This window comes from Bos javanicus, chromosome 27 (genome assembly GCF_032452875.1).
Source record: "Bos javanicus breed banteng chromosome 27, ARS-OSU_banteng_1.0, whole genome shotgun sequence".
Lineage (NCBI taxonomy): Eukaryota > Metazoa > Chordata > Mammalia > Artiodactyla > Bovidae > Bos > Bos javanicus.
Window position 1 is genome coordinate 521836 of NC_083894.1, and position 15268 is coordinate 537103.

Below are 15268 nucleotides of genomic sequence, written 5' to 3' on the forward strand. Positions count from 1 at the left end.
GCTGGGTGGTATGGCGGTAGACGGAGGCGGCTGCCGCCGGGTGCCCTAAAAGCCCTGCGATGCGCCTCTCTTTCGCTCTGACATGTCAGACATGCCAGTCGGGCCAGCCGGCCGCACCTCACCATGGGGGCGCGTGCTGTACTTGAGCCACACGACCCCTCGGCCTGCCAAAGCCGCCACGCCCCTGAACACCGCCAACCCGCGGCCAGCAACCGCTTGGTCGGGCCCGGGGGCCGGAGGGCTTCCGGGACCCCCAGCTGCAGGGCGTGCGTGCGGGCCCTGGGGGGTGGGGTGAGGGGCGCGGAGGTCTCGGCGCCCTCCCGCCCTGGGCCTCTCCAGGCCCGGCCCGCTCGGCGGGCCTCCCGGCATCCCGTTCGCTGCTCAGGGCCAACGTGGCCCGGGAGGTGTCTGGCTTCGAGGCCCGCGCCTCTGAGCCTCCTGCGGGCCTAGGCACTGCCCAGCCGGGGCCCTGAGCGCCCATCCTGCCCGGCCCCTGCCCAGTGCCCAACCCACTGGGAGCGACCAGCGCGGTGGACTGGAGGGCCTCAGCCCCGCCCCTTCGCCCCACCGAGGATCCCTTGCCCCTACGCCGCCCACCAAGCACACGACCTTCCTGAGAGAGCAGATGAGCCACAGGCAGGCACACAGACAGACGCCCAGACACTCGCACGCACCCACGCGAAGGGAGACAGCCGGCCGGCGCAAGCTCCTCAGCCAGAGCCATAGCACCTGTGAGAGGCCGGGGCCAGAGGAACGGACGGGCGGCCGGCTGTCGGGAGAGACAGAGGCAGAAAGAGATGAAGGTTCCTAGACAGACTCGAAGATGGCGAGAGGGAGATACAGACAGACAGACAGAATCATGTGTGCACGCGCGCGCGCGCGCACACACACACACACACACAGGGACGCAGAGACAGAGAGAGGGGGACAGAGAGCGAGTGACAGAGAGACGGCAAACGGGAGACAGACAGGGGAGAGAGGATGGCATCTGACCCGAGATAGACACACTGGCACAGACTGTGAGCCACCTCAGAGGGAGGCCGCGCGGAAGAAGCAGCTCCCCCAAGGGAGGGGGCATCAGCCTTGGGCCGGGCCCCGCCTGGATGGCTGGACGCGGTGCCCTGGGGCTGGCGGTCACCCGTGGGGACCCCAAGACTTCCTCGCAGCCAAGGTCTCAAAGGTCCCCTTCGGCTTGGCTACCTAAGGTGGGAACCAGCCCCCGCCCCTAGGCCAGAGGGTGAGAGAGAGACTGTGTGTGTGTGTGTGTGTGTGTGTGTGTGTGTGTGTGTGTGTGTCGGTGGGCGAGGGTAGAGTCAGGTAGACTTGGGGCAGGGTGGATACCCAGAGTGGAGGGGGGAGGGTGTGGAGGCCGTGGGTTGGGAAGCTTGCGTGGTCCTCTTGCTGTCTCTCTTTCCCTCTTTCTCCGTCTCCCTTACCTGTGGTTTCCAGCTCTTGACCTGTCTAGGGGGCAGTGCGTGTTGTGTGTGTGTGTATGTGTGTGTGTGTACCTCCAAACCCAAAGCAACTTTCTATGGAGATGTAGTGAAGGGTAAATGCACTCTTACTCATCTGATATACCCTAAAACACTGGACATGTCTGGACTCAGAGTTTAAGGGCAGCCTTCCTGCCAACTCTGGCAGTCATTGATGGTGCTACAACTGTAATCCTCTAAAGCACCAAAAGTCCTGTACAAGTCCAGACATCTGCTCTGTACAGTGTCTTCCTACAGTACAGGAAAGTATAGAACAGAATGACACATTCTTTTTTAATTGTACAGATGACTCAGCTGCTATCTGCTGCCTAGTCAACATGGTCAACATGAGGGAGTCAAGCAAGAGTTCCAAATCCCTTGAATGTGGCCCTTGGAAATACTTCTGTTCTTAGTTGCTAAGTTGTGCCCAACTTTGATGCGACCCATGGCCTGCGGCCAGTCAGGCACCTCTGTGGCTTTTCCCAGGCAAGAATACTGGTGTGGGTCACCATTTCCTTTTCCAGGGGATCTTCCCGACCCAGGGATCAAACCCGAGTCTCTTGCAGGCAGATTCCTTTCTATCTGAGCTATGATACTGCTAATTCCCTAGTCGAAATACGAAGAAAAGAGCTAGTGTTCTACTAAGTGCAGAGATGATTTAAGAAATGGAAGGTTTCCTTTGTTGGTATATTTGAATCTTTATTTAGTTTTATTTTTACTATTAAGGCTACTTGAACAAGGCAATGGAGAAAACCCAGAATTGAAAAGCAATCGACTTTTTTAAAGAAACATGTGGCAGGTGAAACATTCTTTGTTTTTTAGAGTTGGTTAAATACAAAATCTTTATCCAACCAATATGGCTATTGTGAACTTTATTTCAAATCTCCATTATGAATCACTGAGGCATCCATCAGGGAAGAAAGGAGTAGAGGTGGAGAAAAAAAGAGCAACCTTTCCCTTGGCCTCATCTCAACCAGCTGCTTAGTTCCTTCATCTCATAGACTACGATGTGGGATTATCTTGTTTGTCTGATTTTTGTTTGGGGACCGTTTCTAGTCAGGAGGCTATAAACAGTGGTGGGGAAGCCCTTCTTTCCATTCCACATCAGACCCAGTGGACAGTCCAGGCCCTGCCCCCTGCATTGAGTCTGTAGCAACAGAATCACCAGTGATGCTGCTGAAAAATGCATATTCCTGGCATCCACTCCATTTGCTACTGACTGTTTGAGGTGGTGGTCTGGAACCTATAGCTGGAAATTTTCTTGGTGATTCCAAATCACACAAAAGTCTGAGGACTATGGAAGATCTTCACATTTCTGGAAGAGCCACACACCTACAGAAGGAACCACAAGAGTTGCCTGAAATGGTTAATGTCTAAGTATTGGTCTCCACCTTTGATATGTAAGTAAAATTATCTTTCTTTGAAATGAAATGGATGATACTGAAAGTCCACATTTTCTAGAGCATTTTAAAAACCCTAAATGATAGAAATTGGATGTATGAGTTCCTTGAAAGTAAGAACCTATATTTATTGATATGTCTTCATGCCTTAGGTTGTGCCTTGAATACAGTGTGCACATCACCAGAAAAAAGAAAAGAATTGAATTGACAAAGATACAAAGAGATCAAAAGTTCCGAGCCAAGGGAAAAGTTGAGGCTTCAAAGAACTTTTCTGTCTTTCACACACTGAATAAATATTGAGCACCTACTATGAGCTCATAGGCATGTAATAAGTTTCTGGAAATAGAATGCTGAGAGAAGAAGACACACATTTCCTGCTTTCACTGAGACTAATCTAATGATAAATAACAGGCAGATACTTTGAGAAATTATATAGAGGACTCTTCCCTCACCAAAAACTGGGTGTCAGAGAAGGCTTTTCAGAGTCATAATTGAGTTGAGATCCATAGGTTGAACCAACGTAAACTAGGGTAAGATGCAGGAAGAATTTCAGGCAGGTAAAATAATATCTTGGAAGGCTATGTGACAAGGGAGACATAGTACATTTAAGAAATGAAAAATGCCCTATGGGGTGTAACCAAAAGAGTGCAAAGGGCATTCCAGTGAAAAGAAATCAGAGAAGAAAGTGGGGACCAAGCAATGAAGGGATTTGGTCGGATATTAAGTATGATGGGAAAATACAAGAGCAGTTTTAGCAGGGAGGTGATAGGATTGGATCTGAATGTTTAAAAGGTCATCTTGCTCGACATCACTAACGATTGGAGAAACTCAAGTCCAAACTAGGTACCACTTCAACGAGGTACCACTTCACATTAGTCAGAATGGTCCTCATTGAAAAGTCTGTAAATTACAAATGCTGGAGAGGATGTGGAGAAAGGGGAACTCTCCTTTACTGTTAGTAGGAATGTGAGTTGGTACAGCCACTATGGAAAAGAGTATGGAGGTTCCTCAAAAAACTAAAACTAGAAAGAAGTACCACTCCCAGGCAAACTGTAACTCAACAAAATACATGCACCATCTGTGCACATTTATCTGTGTGTGCTTACGTTTGCGCGCGAGCACGCGCGACGTCCTGCGAGGCTGGGGGTGGGGCTGGAGCTGGGGCTGGAGCTGGGGCTGGTGCTGGAGCTGGTGCAGACCCCGGGATTGCTGGAGGCCTGCCAAGAGAGCCCCAGATGGAGACCCCCAGGTCGTCTGGTTTCCTGGAAGCTCAATGCGGAGGGGCTTGCGGGCCTCGCGGAGGCAACCCAGGTCTGCAGCGGGAGTCGGGGCACCGGCCACCCACCCCGGGAGGGGCTGGGGGTGCGGGGGCCCAAGAGTCGGGTCGCCGCTGCCTTCAAGGGCGCCTGCGGCTGTGAGTGAGGTGGGGTGCGAGCGGCCAGGGGCCGCTGGGGCTTGCGGCGCCAGTAACGCCGCAGAGGGCTGGGGGTGGGGGGTGGGTGGGGGTGCCGGGGGCTAAAGGAGAGGGGAGGCAAAAAGCCTACAGCACGCGGTATTCCCATGCGGTCTCCCATCCAAGTACTAACTAGGTCAGACCCTGCTTAGCTTCCGAGATCAGACGAGATCGGGCGCCTTCAGGGTGGTATGGCGGTAGACGGAGGCGGCTGCCGCCGGGCGCCCTAAGAACCCCTGCGCTGCGACTCCCTTTCGCTCTGACGTACCAGTCGAACCAGCTGGCCGCAGCTCTCCAAGCGGGCGCGCGCTGTACTCGAGCCGCACGACCCGCGACCGGACTCCGGCCTGCCGAAGCCGCCACACCCCCGAACACCGCCACCACCCCCGGCCAGTAAGCGCCTGGCCGGGCTGGGGGCCCGGAGGGCTTCCGGGACCCCCAGCGGCCGGGCATGCGTGTGTGCGTGCGGGGCCTGGGGGGTCGGGTGAGGGGCGCGGAGGTCTCGGCGCCCTCCCGCCCTGGGCCTCTCCAGGCCCGGCCCCGCTCGGCGGGCCTCCCCCCATCCAGTTCGCTGCTCAGGGACACTCGGCCCCGCCCCGGAGGTTGTCTGGCTTCGGGGCCCGCCGCGGCCCGGGGGCCTCGGAGCCTCCTGCGGGCCTAGGCACAGCCCAGCCGGGGCCCTGAGCGCCCATCCTGCCCGGCCCCTGCCCGCTGCCCAAACCCACCAGAGCCACCTGCGCCGTCGATCGGAGCGCCTCAACCCAGCCCCTTCGCCCTACCGAGGGCCCCCTTGCCCCCACACCGCCGGCCAGGCACACGACCTTCCTGGGAGAGCAGACGAGCCACAGGCAGGACAGACACGGACAGACGCCCAGACACTCGCACGCACCCACGCGAAGGGAGACAGCCGGCCGGCGCAAGCTCCTCAGCCAGAGCCATAACACCTGTGAGAGGCGGGGCCAGAGGAACGGACGGGCGGCAGGGTGTCAGGAGAGACAGAGGCAGAAAGAGACGAAGGTTCAGAGACAGACTCGAAGACGACGGGAGGGAGATACAGACAGACAGACAGACGCGCGCGCGAAAGCACACAGGCACAGGGAGGCAGAGACAGAGAGGGAGACACAGAGCGACTGACAGAGGCGGCAAAGAGAGACAGACAGGGGAGAGAAGATGGCATCCGACCTGAGACAGACATACTGGCACAGACCGTGACGCACCACAGAGGGAGGCCCTGCGGAAGAAGCAGCTTCCCCAAGGGAGGGGGCGTCAGCCTTGGGCCGGGCCCTGGCTGGACGCGGTGCCCTAGGGCTGGCGTTCGCCCGTGGAGACCCCAAGACTTCCTCGTAGCCGTGGTCTCAAAGGTCCCCTTTGGCTTGGCTACCTAAGGCGAGACCCCGCCCCAAGGCCAGAGGGTGAGTGTGTGAGAGTGTGTGTGTGAGTGTGTCGGTGGGCGAGGGTGGGGTCAAGTCGACTTGGGGCCGGGCAGATACCCAGAGTGGAGGGGGGAGGCCGGGGGTGGGGAAGCCTGTGGGTCCTCTTGCTGTCTCTCTCTCTCCCTCTTTCTCTGTCTCCCTTACCTGTGATTTCCAGCTCTTGACCAGTCTTGGCGGTGGGGTGTGTGTGTGTGTGTGTGTGTGTGTTTGTATCTGTGTGTGTGTGTGTGTGTGTGTGTGTACCTCCAAACCCAAAGCAACTTTCTATGGAGACATAGTGAAGGGTAAATGCACTCTTACTCATCTGATATACCCTAAAATACTGGACATGTCTGGACTCAGACTTTGAGGGCAGCCATCCTGCGAACTCTGGCGGTCATTGATGGTGCTACAACTGTAATCCTCTAAAGCACCAAAAGTCCTGTACAAGTCCAGACGTCTGCTCTGTACAGTCTCTTCCTACAGTACAGGAAGTATAGAACAGAATGACACATTCTTTGTTAATTGTACAGATGACTCAGCTGCTATCTGCTGCCTAGTCAACATGGTCAACATGAGGGAGTCAAGCAAGAGTTCCAAATCTCTTGAATGTGGCCCTTGGAAATACTTCTGTTCTTAGTTGCTAAGTTGTGGCCAACTTTTACGCCACTCATGGACTGTGGCCCGTCAGGCTCCTCTGTCTGTGGAATTTCCCAGGCAAGAATACTGGTGTGGGTCGCCATTCCCTTCTCCAGGGGATCTTCCCGACCCAGGGATCAAACCCGAGTCTCCTGCAGGCAGATTCCTTCCCATCTGAGCCACGATACTGCTAATTCCCTAGTCAAAATACAAAGAAAAGATCTCGTGTTCTACTAAGTGGAAAGATGATTTAAGAAACGGAAGGTTTCCTTTGTTGGTATATTTGAATCTTTATTTAGTTTTATTTTACTTTTACTATTAAGGCTACTTGAACTAGGCAATGGAGAAAACCCAGAATTGAAAAGCAATGGACTATTTTAAAGAAACATGTGGCAGGTGAAACTTTCTTCATTTTTTTAGAGTTGGTTAAATGCAAAATCTTTATTCAACAACTATGAATATTGTCAACTTTATTTCAGATCTCCATTATGAATCACTAAGGCATCAAGGAAGAAAGGAGTAGAGGTGGAGAAAAAAAGAGCAACCTTTCCCCTTGGCTCTATCTCAACCAGTTGCTTAGTTCCTTCATCTCATTGACTACAGTCTGGGATTATCTTGTTTGTCTGATTCTTGTTTGGGGACCGTTTATAGTCACAGGGCTATAAACAGTGGTGGGGAAGCCCTTCTTTCCATTCCACATCAGACCCAGTGGACAGTCCAGGCCCTGCCCCCTGCATTGAGTCTGTAGCAACAGAATCACCAGTGATGCTGCTGAAAAATGCATATTCCTGGAATGCACTCCATTAGCTACTGACTGAGGTGGTGGTCTGGAACCTATAACTGGAAACTTTCTTGATGATTCCAAATCACACAAAAGTCTGAGGACTATGGAAGATCTTCACATTTCTGGAAGAGCCACACACCTACAGAGGGAACCACAAGCACTGCCTGAAATGCTAAAGATATAAGTATTGGACTAAAAGTTTGAAGGTTTCAACCTTTGCTATATAAGTAAAATGATCTTTCTTTGAAATGAAAGTGGAAAATACCAGAAGTTCACATGGTTCTAGAGCATTTTAAAAACCCTCAATGATAGAAATCTGATGTACGGGTTCCTTGAAAGCAAAAACCTATGTTTATTGATATTTTTTAATGCCTTAGGTTGTGCCTTGAATATAGGGTGCACCTCAACCGAATAAAGAAAAGAATTGAATTGACAAAGATACAAAGAGATCAAAAGTGCTGAGCCAAGGGAAAAGTTGAGGCTTCAAAGAACTTTTCTGTCTTTCACATACTGAATAAATATTGAGCATCTACAATGAGCTCATAGGCATGTAATAGGTTTCTGGAAATAGAATGCTGAGATAAGAAGACACACAGTTCCTGCTTTCACTGAGACTAATCTAATGATAAATAATGGGCAGATACTTTGAGAACGTATATAGAGGACTCTTTCCTGACCAAACCTGGGTGTCAGAGAAGGGTTTTCAGAGTAATAATTGAGTTGAGATCCATAGGTTGAACCGACTAGGGTAAGATGCAAGAAGAATTTCAGGCAGGTACAACAGTATCTTGGAAGGCTATGTGACAAGGGAAACTTAGTACATTCAAGAAATGAAAAATGCCCTATGGGATGTAACCAAAAGAGTGCAAAGGGCATTCCAGTGAAAAGAAATCAGAGAAGAAAGGAACCAAGCAATGAAGGGATTTGGTCGTATGTTAAATATGACGGGAAAATACAAGAGCAGTGTTTAGCAGGGAGGTGATAGAATTGGATCTGCATTTTAAACAGGTCCTCTTGCTCAACATCACTAATTATTGGAGAAACCAACTCAAAACTACAAGGAGGTACCACTTCACATTAGTTCAGAATGGTCCTCATTAAAAAGTCTGTAAATAACAAATGCTGGAGAGGATGTGGAGAAAAGGGAAGTCTCCTCTACTGTTAGTAGGAATGTGAGTTGGTTACAGTGACTATGGAAAAGAGTATGGAGGTTCCTCAAAAAACTAAAAATAGAACTGCCGTATTATTCAGCAGTCCCACTCCCAGGCATATATCCACCAAAACTATAATTCAACAAGATACATGCACCATCTGTGCACAAGTATCTGTGTGTGTGCGCGGGCGCGCGCGAGCACGCGCGATCGCCTGCGAGGCTGGGGCTGGGGCTGGGGCTGGTGCAGCCCCGGGGATGGCCTGCGGCATGCCAAGGGAGCCCCAGACGGAGACCCGCAGGTCGTCTGGTTTCCTAGAAGCAGAATGCGGAGGGGCTCGCGGGCCGCGCGGAGGCAACCCAGGTCTGCAGCGGGAGTCGGGCCCCGGCCACCCATCCCGGGAGGGGCTGGGGCTGCGGGCGCCCAAGATTTGGGACGCCGGTGCCTTTGAGTAACGCCGGCTCTGGGCGCGGTGGCGTGCGAGGGGCGCCAGGGGCAGGTGGGGCTTGCGGAGACAGCCATGCCGGAGGTACGGGGGCTAAAGAACAGGGGAGGCCAAAAGCCTACAGCACCCGGTATTCTCAGGCGGTCTCCCATCCAAGTACTAACTAGGCCCGACCCTGCTTAGCTTCCGAGATCAGAGGAGATCGGGCGCGTTCACGGTGGTATGGTCGTAGACGGAGGCGGCTACCTCCGGGCTCCCTGAAAGCCCTGCGCTGCGCCTCCCTTTCGCTCTGTCCTGCCGGTCGGGCAAGACGGCCGCACCTTCCACGGGGCGCGCGCTGTACTCGAGCCGCACGACCCGCGACCGGACTCCTGCCTGCCGACGCCGCCACGCCCCTGAACACCGCCACCCACCACGGCCAGCAACCGCCTGGCCGGGCCCGGGGGCCCGGAGGGCTTCCGGGACCCCTAGCGGCCTGCCGTGCGTGCCTGCGGGTCCTGGGGGTTGGGGTGAGGGGCGCGGAGGTCTCGCCGCCCTCCCACCCTGGATCTCTCCAGGCCCGGCCCCGTTCCGTGGACCTCCCCTCATCCAGTTCGCTGCTCAGTGCCACGCGGCTCCGGAGGTGTCTGGCTTCGGGGCCTGCGGCGGCCCGCACCTCGCTGCCCGCGGGCCTCTGAGCCTCCTGCGGGCCTAGGCGTGGCCCAGGCGTGGCCTGAGCGCCCATCCTGCAGGGCACCTGCACAGTGCCCAAACCCACCGGGAGCCACTAGCGCGGTCGACCTGAGCGCCTCAGCCCCGCCCCTTCGCCCTGTGGACCCCTCCCCTACCCCCGCTCCCCGCCCCTCCACCATGTCACTGGCCAAGCACAGATTTAATTCACGTTTGTTTATGTGATCTCTGTGTTTGGTTTGGGTATCAGTTTGTTTAGCTGGTTTTCACTAACTGGAAAGCTTTCAGTTTCCTATTACTGCAACTTGCTTGTTTGCTTAAGGTTTTTCAGAACTCATTCGGCAAAACATTTTGGCTGTGGTCTTTTCTTTTCTTTTTTTCTCTGTAAATAATGGTTTTAGCTTTTTCAAAAATTGTATTTTAAAAGTAACTCATTGGTGCATTTTTATTATAGAAAATTCAAAAAATGTAGAACTATGTTTCCATCAGGCACTCCCAGAATTCTTTTTTTTTCCTGGGAGGAAACCACTGTCAATGATTTGCTGACAGAGAATGGAGAGTTATTATTTAGTGTGCTCAGACTTTCAGTTTTGCAAAATGAGAAAAGTTCTGGAGATAGATTGTCATAATATGTCTTACCCCATCCCCTGGCAAAAGCCATCCTACTTTCTGTCTCTATGAACTTAACATACCTCATATAAATGGAATTGTTGCAGGAAGAGGGACCCCTTTCAGGGCCCGAAACTGGGCTCTTGTCTAACGCTTGGAAATGAATTGTCCAAGGAGACACATGTGCTGACAAAGCAAGAGATTTTATTGGGAAAGGGCACTCGGGTGGAGAGCAGTAGGGTAAGGGAACCCAGGAGAACTGCTCTGCTGCGTGGCTCTCAGTCTCGGGTTTTATGGTGATGGGATTAGTTTCCAGGTGGCCTTTGGCCAATCGTTCTAATTCAGTCTTGCCTGGTGGCGCACACATTGCTCAGCCAAGATGGATGCTAGTGAGAGGGATTCTGGGAAGTGGATGGACACGCGGTGTCTCCTTTAGACTTTTCCCAGACTTTTCCAGTTGGTGGTGGCTTATTAGTTCTGTATTCCTTATCAGGATCTCCTGTTATAAAACAACTCATGCAAATGGTTACTATGGTGCCTGGCCAGGGTGGGCAGTTTCAATCAGTGTGCTTCCCCTAACAACTCCCCCCTTAGAGACTCCATACTCAAGATACTTCTTGGGAATTGGGGCGGAGGTCTCTTTCTTCTGTAACTTCTTCCTGCTGTGCATGGGCATAGGCCTGCCTAGCAGAGCAGAAGTCTCTCTGTACCAGATCTAAGTCAAGGTATTTTTTTGCCTGAAACCAGCATTCACTCTTGTAATAACAGCAATTTAGTTTGAAACTGTTGGCCCCTCTCAGAGATGAAATAGACAGGGGCAAACAGGAGACCTAACAGGATGGTCATCTCTGGTCCCCGGAAACAGAAGGCAACATTTGGGGTGAGGGTTGCAGGATTTGTGACCCTTTTTGATTGGTTGCTGGTGAGGGAACAGAGCTGTGCTCCAGCAATCTTGTGTTCAGTCTGAGGTTACCATCCTCCACCTGGGTGGGGGCTCCAGTTCTGTAGAAAAACTCAAAGACATTGGTATTCATATTTCTTTGAGTAGGAACCAGGACTCTGTCTGGAGGCTGTACCAAACTTTGTTTCTCCTGTTTCTGTATCTCCTCCCTTCCCTGATTAGCAATTGTTTGAATCCACCCTTTGGAACTCAGGGAAGGTCAAGGAGGCTGAATGAAGCCTATATCCTACAGACAAGAAATGGAGAACACAGAACAGATCTCTACTCCAGAGCCCCACAGAGTTCTGTTCAGTTTTAATTTAGGGAATGAGGCAACTATGATTATGATAATTTCCTGTCAAAATGGAGCATAGGACTGCCTCAGCTTGGAGAATAGACACTGACTTGAAAGTATTCCTGAGTTCCAAGTCCTAGATCTGAGCCTTGTATGATTAAAATCTCAATCCTTTGGTCTGCCATTTTGGTGTAACAGACCCAATTAGAAGTATTTGGAGGAGTGATAACTGGAATTTAGTAGACAAAATAAATCTCATTTCTTTTTAGAATAGGCCTGAAAAACTAGGCAACTAGCCAAGTAGCCAGTTGCCAGTTTTATAAAAAGTAAGGTTGCAGTTACTAGCTTCCAGAAGACATTGTTTTGAGAATGGTGGCATCCAAGCCTGCCAGGACTCAGAAAACTCAAGTGTTTAGCAATACAAGGTCTATAGTACACCCATAGCATCACCTAGTTATTTCCCAGGATATCTGAACCATAGCTACTCTATTTTGACTTTTAATTATAAACTTTTCCTTAATAGCCAAAGCAGATTTCGCCGTTAATGACGTCAGTGTTTCTCTAGGTATGAGAAGATGCAAGAATTTGGACTCATAAAATCTTCTCCTGAAAAGATCTAACTATCTGAAGGCCTGTTCTGCCAGTTTTTCCCAGAGTACAGAGTGTATCATTCCTGATTTTCACCCTGAACTCCTTTCAGGAGCATTGAAAGTCAGCAGTTGCAGTGGTCATGATTTAATCTTTGTAGGTGTAGATGGCAAGTGTCAGTCTTCAGTTGGCAGAGCCCCTTTTTGCTCATAAATTAGACCATGATTTTGAAGGGGGCATTTCATGACCATTTTATCCCATGGTGCTGAGAATGTCCATTCTCAGGTTTGGCAAAGATTCTGTTGATAGGCCACTCAATGTGCTGTTACTGGACTAGGCCATAAAATAGTATCCAAAATTCTCTGGACCACTTGTCTTACTAGCCTCTTGGTCCAGGAAAATATTCCCTCTTGTTGCTTCTTCCCATATCTAGAGTTACACTGTTACCATTATCGATCTCATATGGGACTATATATTATTAGAGGCCTCAGACACAAATTTGACAGTGTAAGAAACAGCAGTTTTGTAAAACAGGTGAAATACAAATAACATAGCCAGCAGTATTAGTAAAGTCCCAAGTAAGACTTAAGAACTTCCATTAGATGTAGCACAGTAGATCTCAGGTCATCTGACTCAGTCTGCTCTGTAGAATCTATATCTTCCAGGGAAATTATATATTGGCACTGTCTATAAGGCACATAGCCCAGTTTTCTAGTGTTACTACACTGATTGTCCTTAGTATGATTTAATTGTTTCCAATACAGAGGAGACTTTAAACCTAAATTACCATAGCCTGGTGTTATCTATATAAATTCATCCCATAATTGTGGGAGATTTTTCCTCCTTTGCTGAAACTTTTCTTGTTGCTCTGATTGAGCTTGAGTAATAGAAAAAAGCTCAAATTTATGGCCAGAGTCAGAGCTGACATTATTAATTGGCCCGGTGAGGGGATCCCACTAGTAATATCACAGTGACCTGAATATGACTATAATTTTTTTTAAAGTAAATTTTCTCAGGACCAACCAGTTAGAGTCTTGTATTAGAGAAATTTACAAAGGTAATCCAGAGCTAGAAACAGGTAATCTGCCACAAACCCAACAATTAAATTGATTTCTAAAACTAGCATAGAATCAGGCCTATGATAGAAAAGCATTTGACTTATATGCAAAGGTCTAAGAAGTCAAGAAAACATAAATGATCAAACGAATCAGGTCCAGCATCTTGGGCAAGCTGTCTACCTCTGATGTCTTTGTCTTCTCATCCTGGTGTAGTGTAGTGTATCCTGATGATAAAAAAGTCCTTCCATCCAGGTTGGAGACAGTCCCTTAAATTATGTCTTTTTCCAGTCCTGGTTGCAGGTCATGAGGCATCTGATCTTCATCCAAAGATAGATTACTGAGATAAGCTTCAGAAACAAACTTAGGATATTCTTTAAGAATTCAATTCAATTTTACATTAATATCACGTAACAGCAAAGAACTATCCAAGAAATGAGTCTTACTACATGCAGACTTCCGTTAAAAAACTGGGATTTAACATTTATTGAAACATCTTTTTCTCCCTAAAATTACCCTCGTTTTAATCAAATATAACCAAATTAAGACTAGCTTGTTTACAAAATAGGTCTGTTTTCATTAATTTTGGTCTGATGATTTATATAACCACACTTGATCATATTTTGCTGAAACATTTATAGAACCTCAGACTGAACTTTTAAAATAAAGCAGGGCTGAGAAACTCACACCAAAGGCTTATCACAGATTTTGCCTAACAAATCTAGCTGAATTCTTCCCTTTTTAAGGTCTCAAAAATTTCTTGAGATTTTTGTACTTGTGAGATAACCTTCCTAACTCATTTGATAAACTTACTGGAAACCTAAGAATTTCCAATTTTTGGAGGAGTCAGAAAATTCAATTGTTTTGTTTATAACGTTTAATTTTACCAAAGTATTGTCATAATTAGTTTGAGAGGAAGGTTTTCCCTACTCCCTGAAAACCTGATTCAAACCTGTAATTTTTCAGATAGAAACCATAAAAGTTATAAGCATATTCGCTGGTTCATTCAGTCCTTTTGTTAACTTTTGTGAAGTCATCAGGTTTTCCATAAGAATACCAGGACATATCAGAATGTTAAGAACTCCATATAATTTCTAGGATATCTGTATTAGTAATTTTACCATACATTATAACATGAGCGGATTTATTACTCATTTGATGATCTTTTTCATGTAATTTAACCAACCAAATAAACACAGTTTAATATCTCTCTTTGGGATGTTTCAGGGGCCTTCTGAAGCACCCCAAAGTTAGCTAGAGGTCAAAAGAACTTCAAAAGAATTCGATTTAGGAAGTTTTATCAAAAAGATCAATTAAACGCGTTTAGAATATTTGGTCAGATTTAGTCAACGTTGATGGGTGTATCATTTAGCTTGTTGATGTGTCACAATGGGCGTAAATACCAAGGCTCAAGGACTAGTGAGAGTCAGCTCTGCCATCTTGGACCTAATTGGCTTTAACCAGTTTTCTTATGGCTGTGTCATTCCTAACAAAATCAATGTATCTAACTAATTGTAATCCCATTTTAGAAAATCCTGATCATGCATAACTCTTTTTAGTATTTTTCATACCTTTTTTTTTTTTTTTTAACTGAAAACACACTTCCTACTTTCCTCTAGCAACCAAGAACTAACTTTTATATTAGCATTTTATAGATTGGTGAGCATAAATACCAGTGATAATTTCTAAAACCCTTTTTTCCTTAGAACATTTTATGATGGCACCAAACATTATTCATTTATAGTCCCAAATCTCTTTAGTTTCTCTGTAAAAGGAAATTAGTGTTTAGTAGTAAATGTTTCAAAATCTTATTTTATTTGAAAATGACCTAACTATTCAATAGACTTCCAACACTTACCACACTCAGCACAACCCTTAGAAATTTAAGTTACGCCAATCTGGAGAGACTATCTTAGATATTTCTAAAGAATAATTATTTTTAATAGAGTTTATATAAAAGCTCATATCTCGTTTACATTTTTTTAGAAGTTTCTTCACTTGAGGTAATTTCCTTGTTGACAAACTTGTAACAGATATAATATTTAACTTATATTAAACCTACGTACAATGAAAATATTCTACTTAATGTTAATTACTCTAAGACATGTCTATATTAGATAGGTCAACAAACAAACATTAATATCAGATATTTAATACTGAATATTTCCCAGTTCACATGAACCTGGAATTTATTGTTTAATTTAGAATTATTTGATTTGTAAGCACTTACTTTTTTTTAAGCCAATTAAATAGAGCTCATTTACAAATTAACTTCAAAAATATTACCCAGAGACAAAGACATACCACGACATATTTAGACAGACAGTGCAAGACCTAGCTTCATTTTCTAAGTTTA

General features: G+C 47.9%; 1 protein-coding gene, 1 non-coding gene and 1 pseudogene across 3 annotated transcripts in view; 1 reads left to right on the plus strand and 2 right to left on the minus strand.

Moving 5' to 3' along the window:
* Nucleotides 1-2835: 2835 nt before the first annotated feature.
* LOC133239776 (ADAMTS-like protein 3) overlaps nt 2836-15268 on the plus strand; it is a 50581-nt gene continuing 38148 nt past the window's right edge. The window contains exon 1 of one of the 2 annotated variants that reach the window (XR_009733958.1): nt 2836-4183. The gene's annotated coding sequence lies outside the window, so the exon portion shown is untranslated. Of the gene's footprint in view, nt 4184-8537; nt 8675-15268 lie in introns of those variants that run through there. The other variant, XM_061404038.1, reaches the window with a different exon arrangement.
* On the minus strand, nt 4410-4528 carry LOC133240154 (5S ribosomal RNA; annotated as a pseudogene).
* Nucleotides 8872-8990, minus strand: LOC133240186 (5S ribosomal RNA). Its single transcript, XR_009734165.1, has one exon. It is a non-coding gene; the product is annotated as a 5S ribosomal RNA (ribosomal RNA).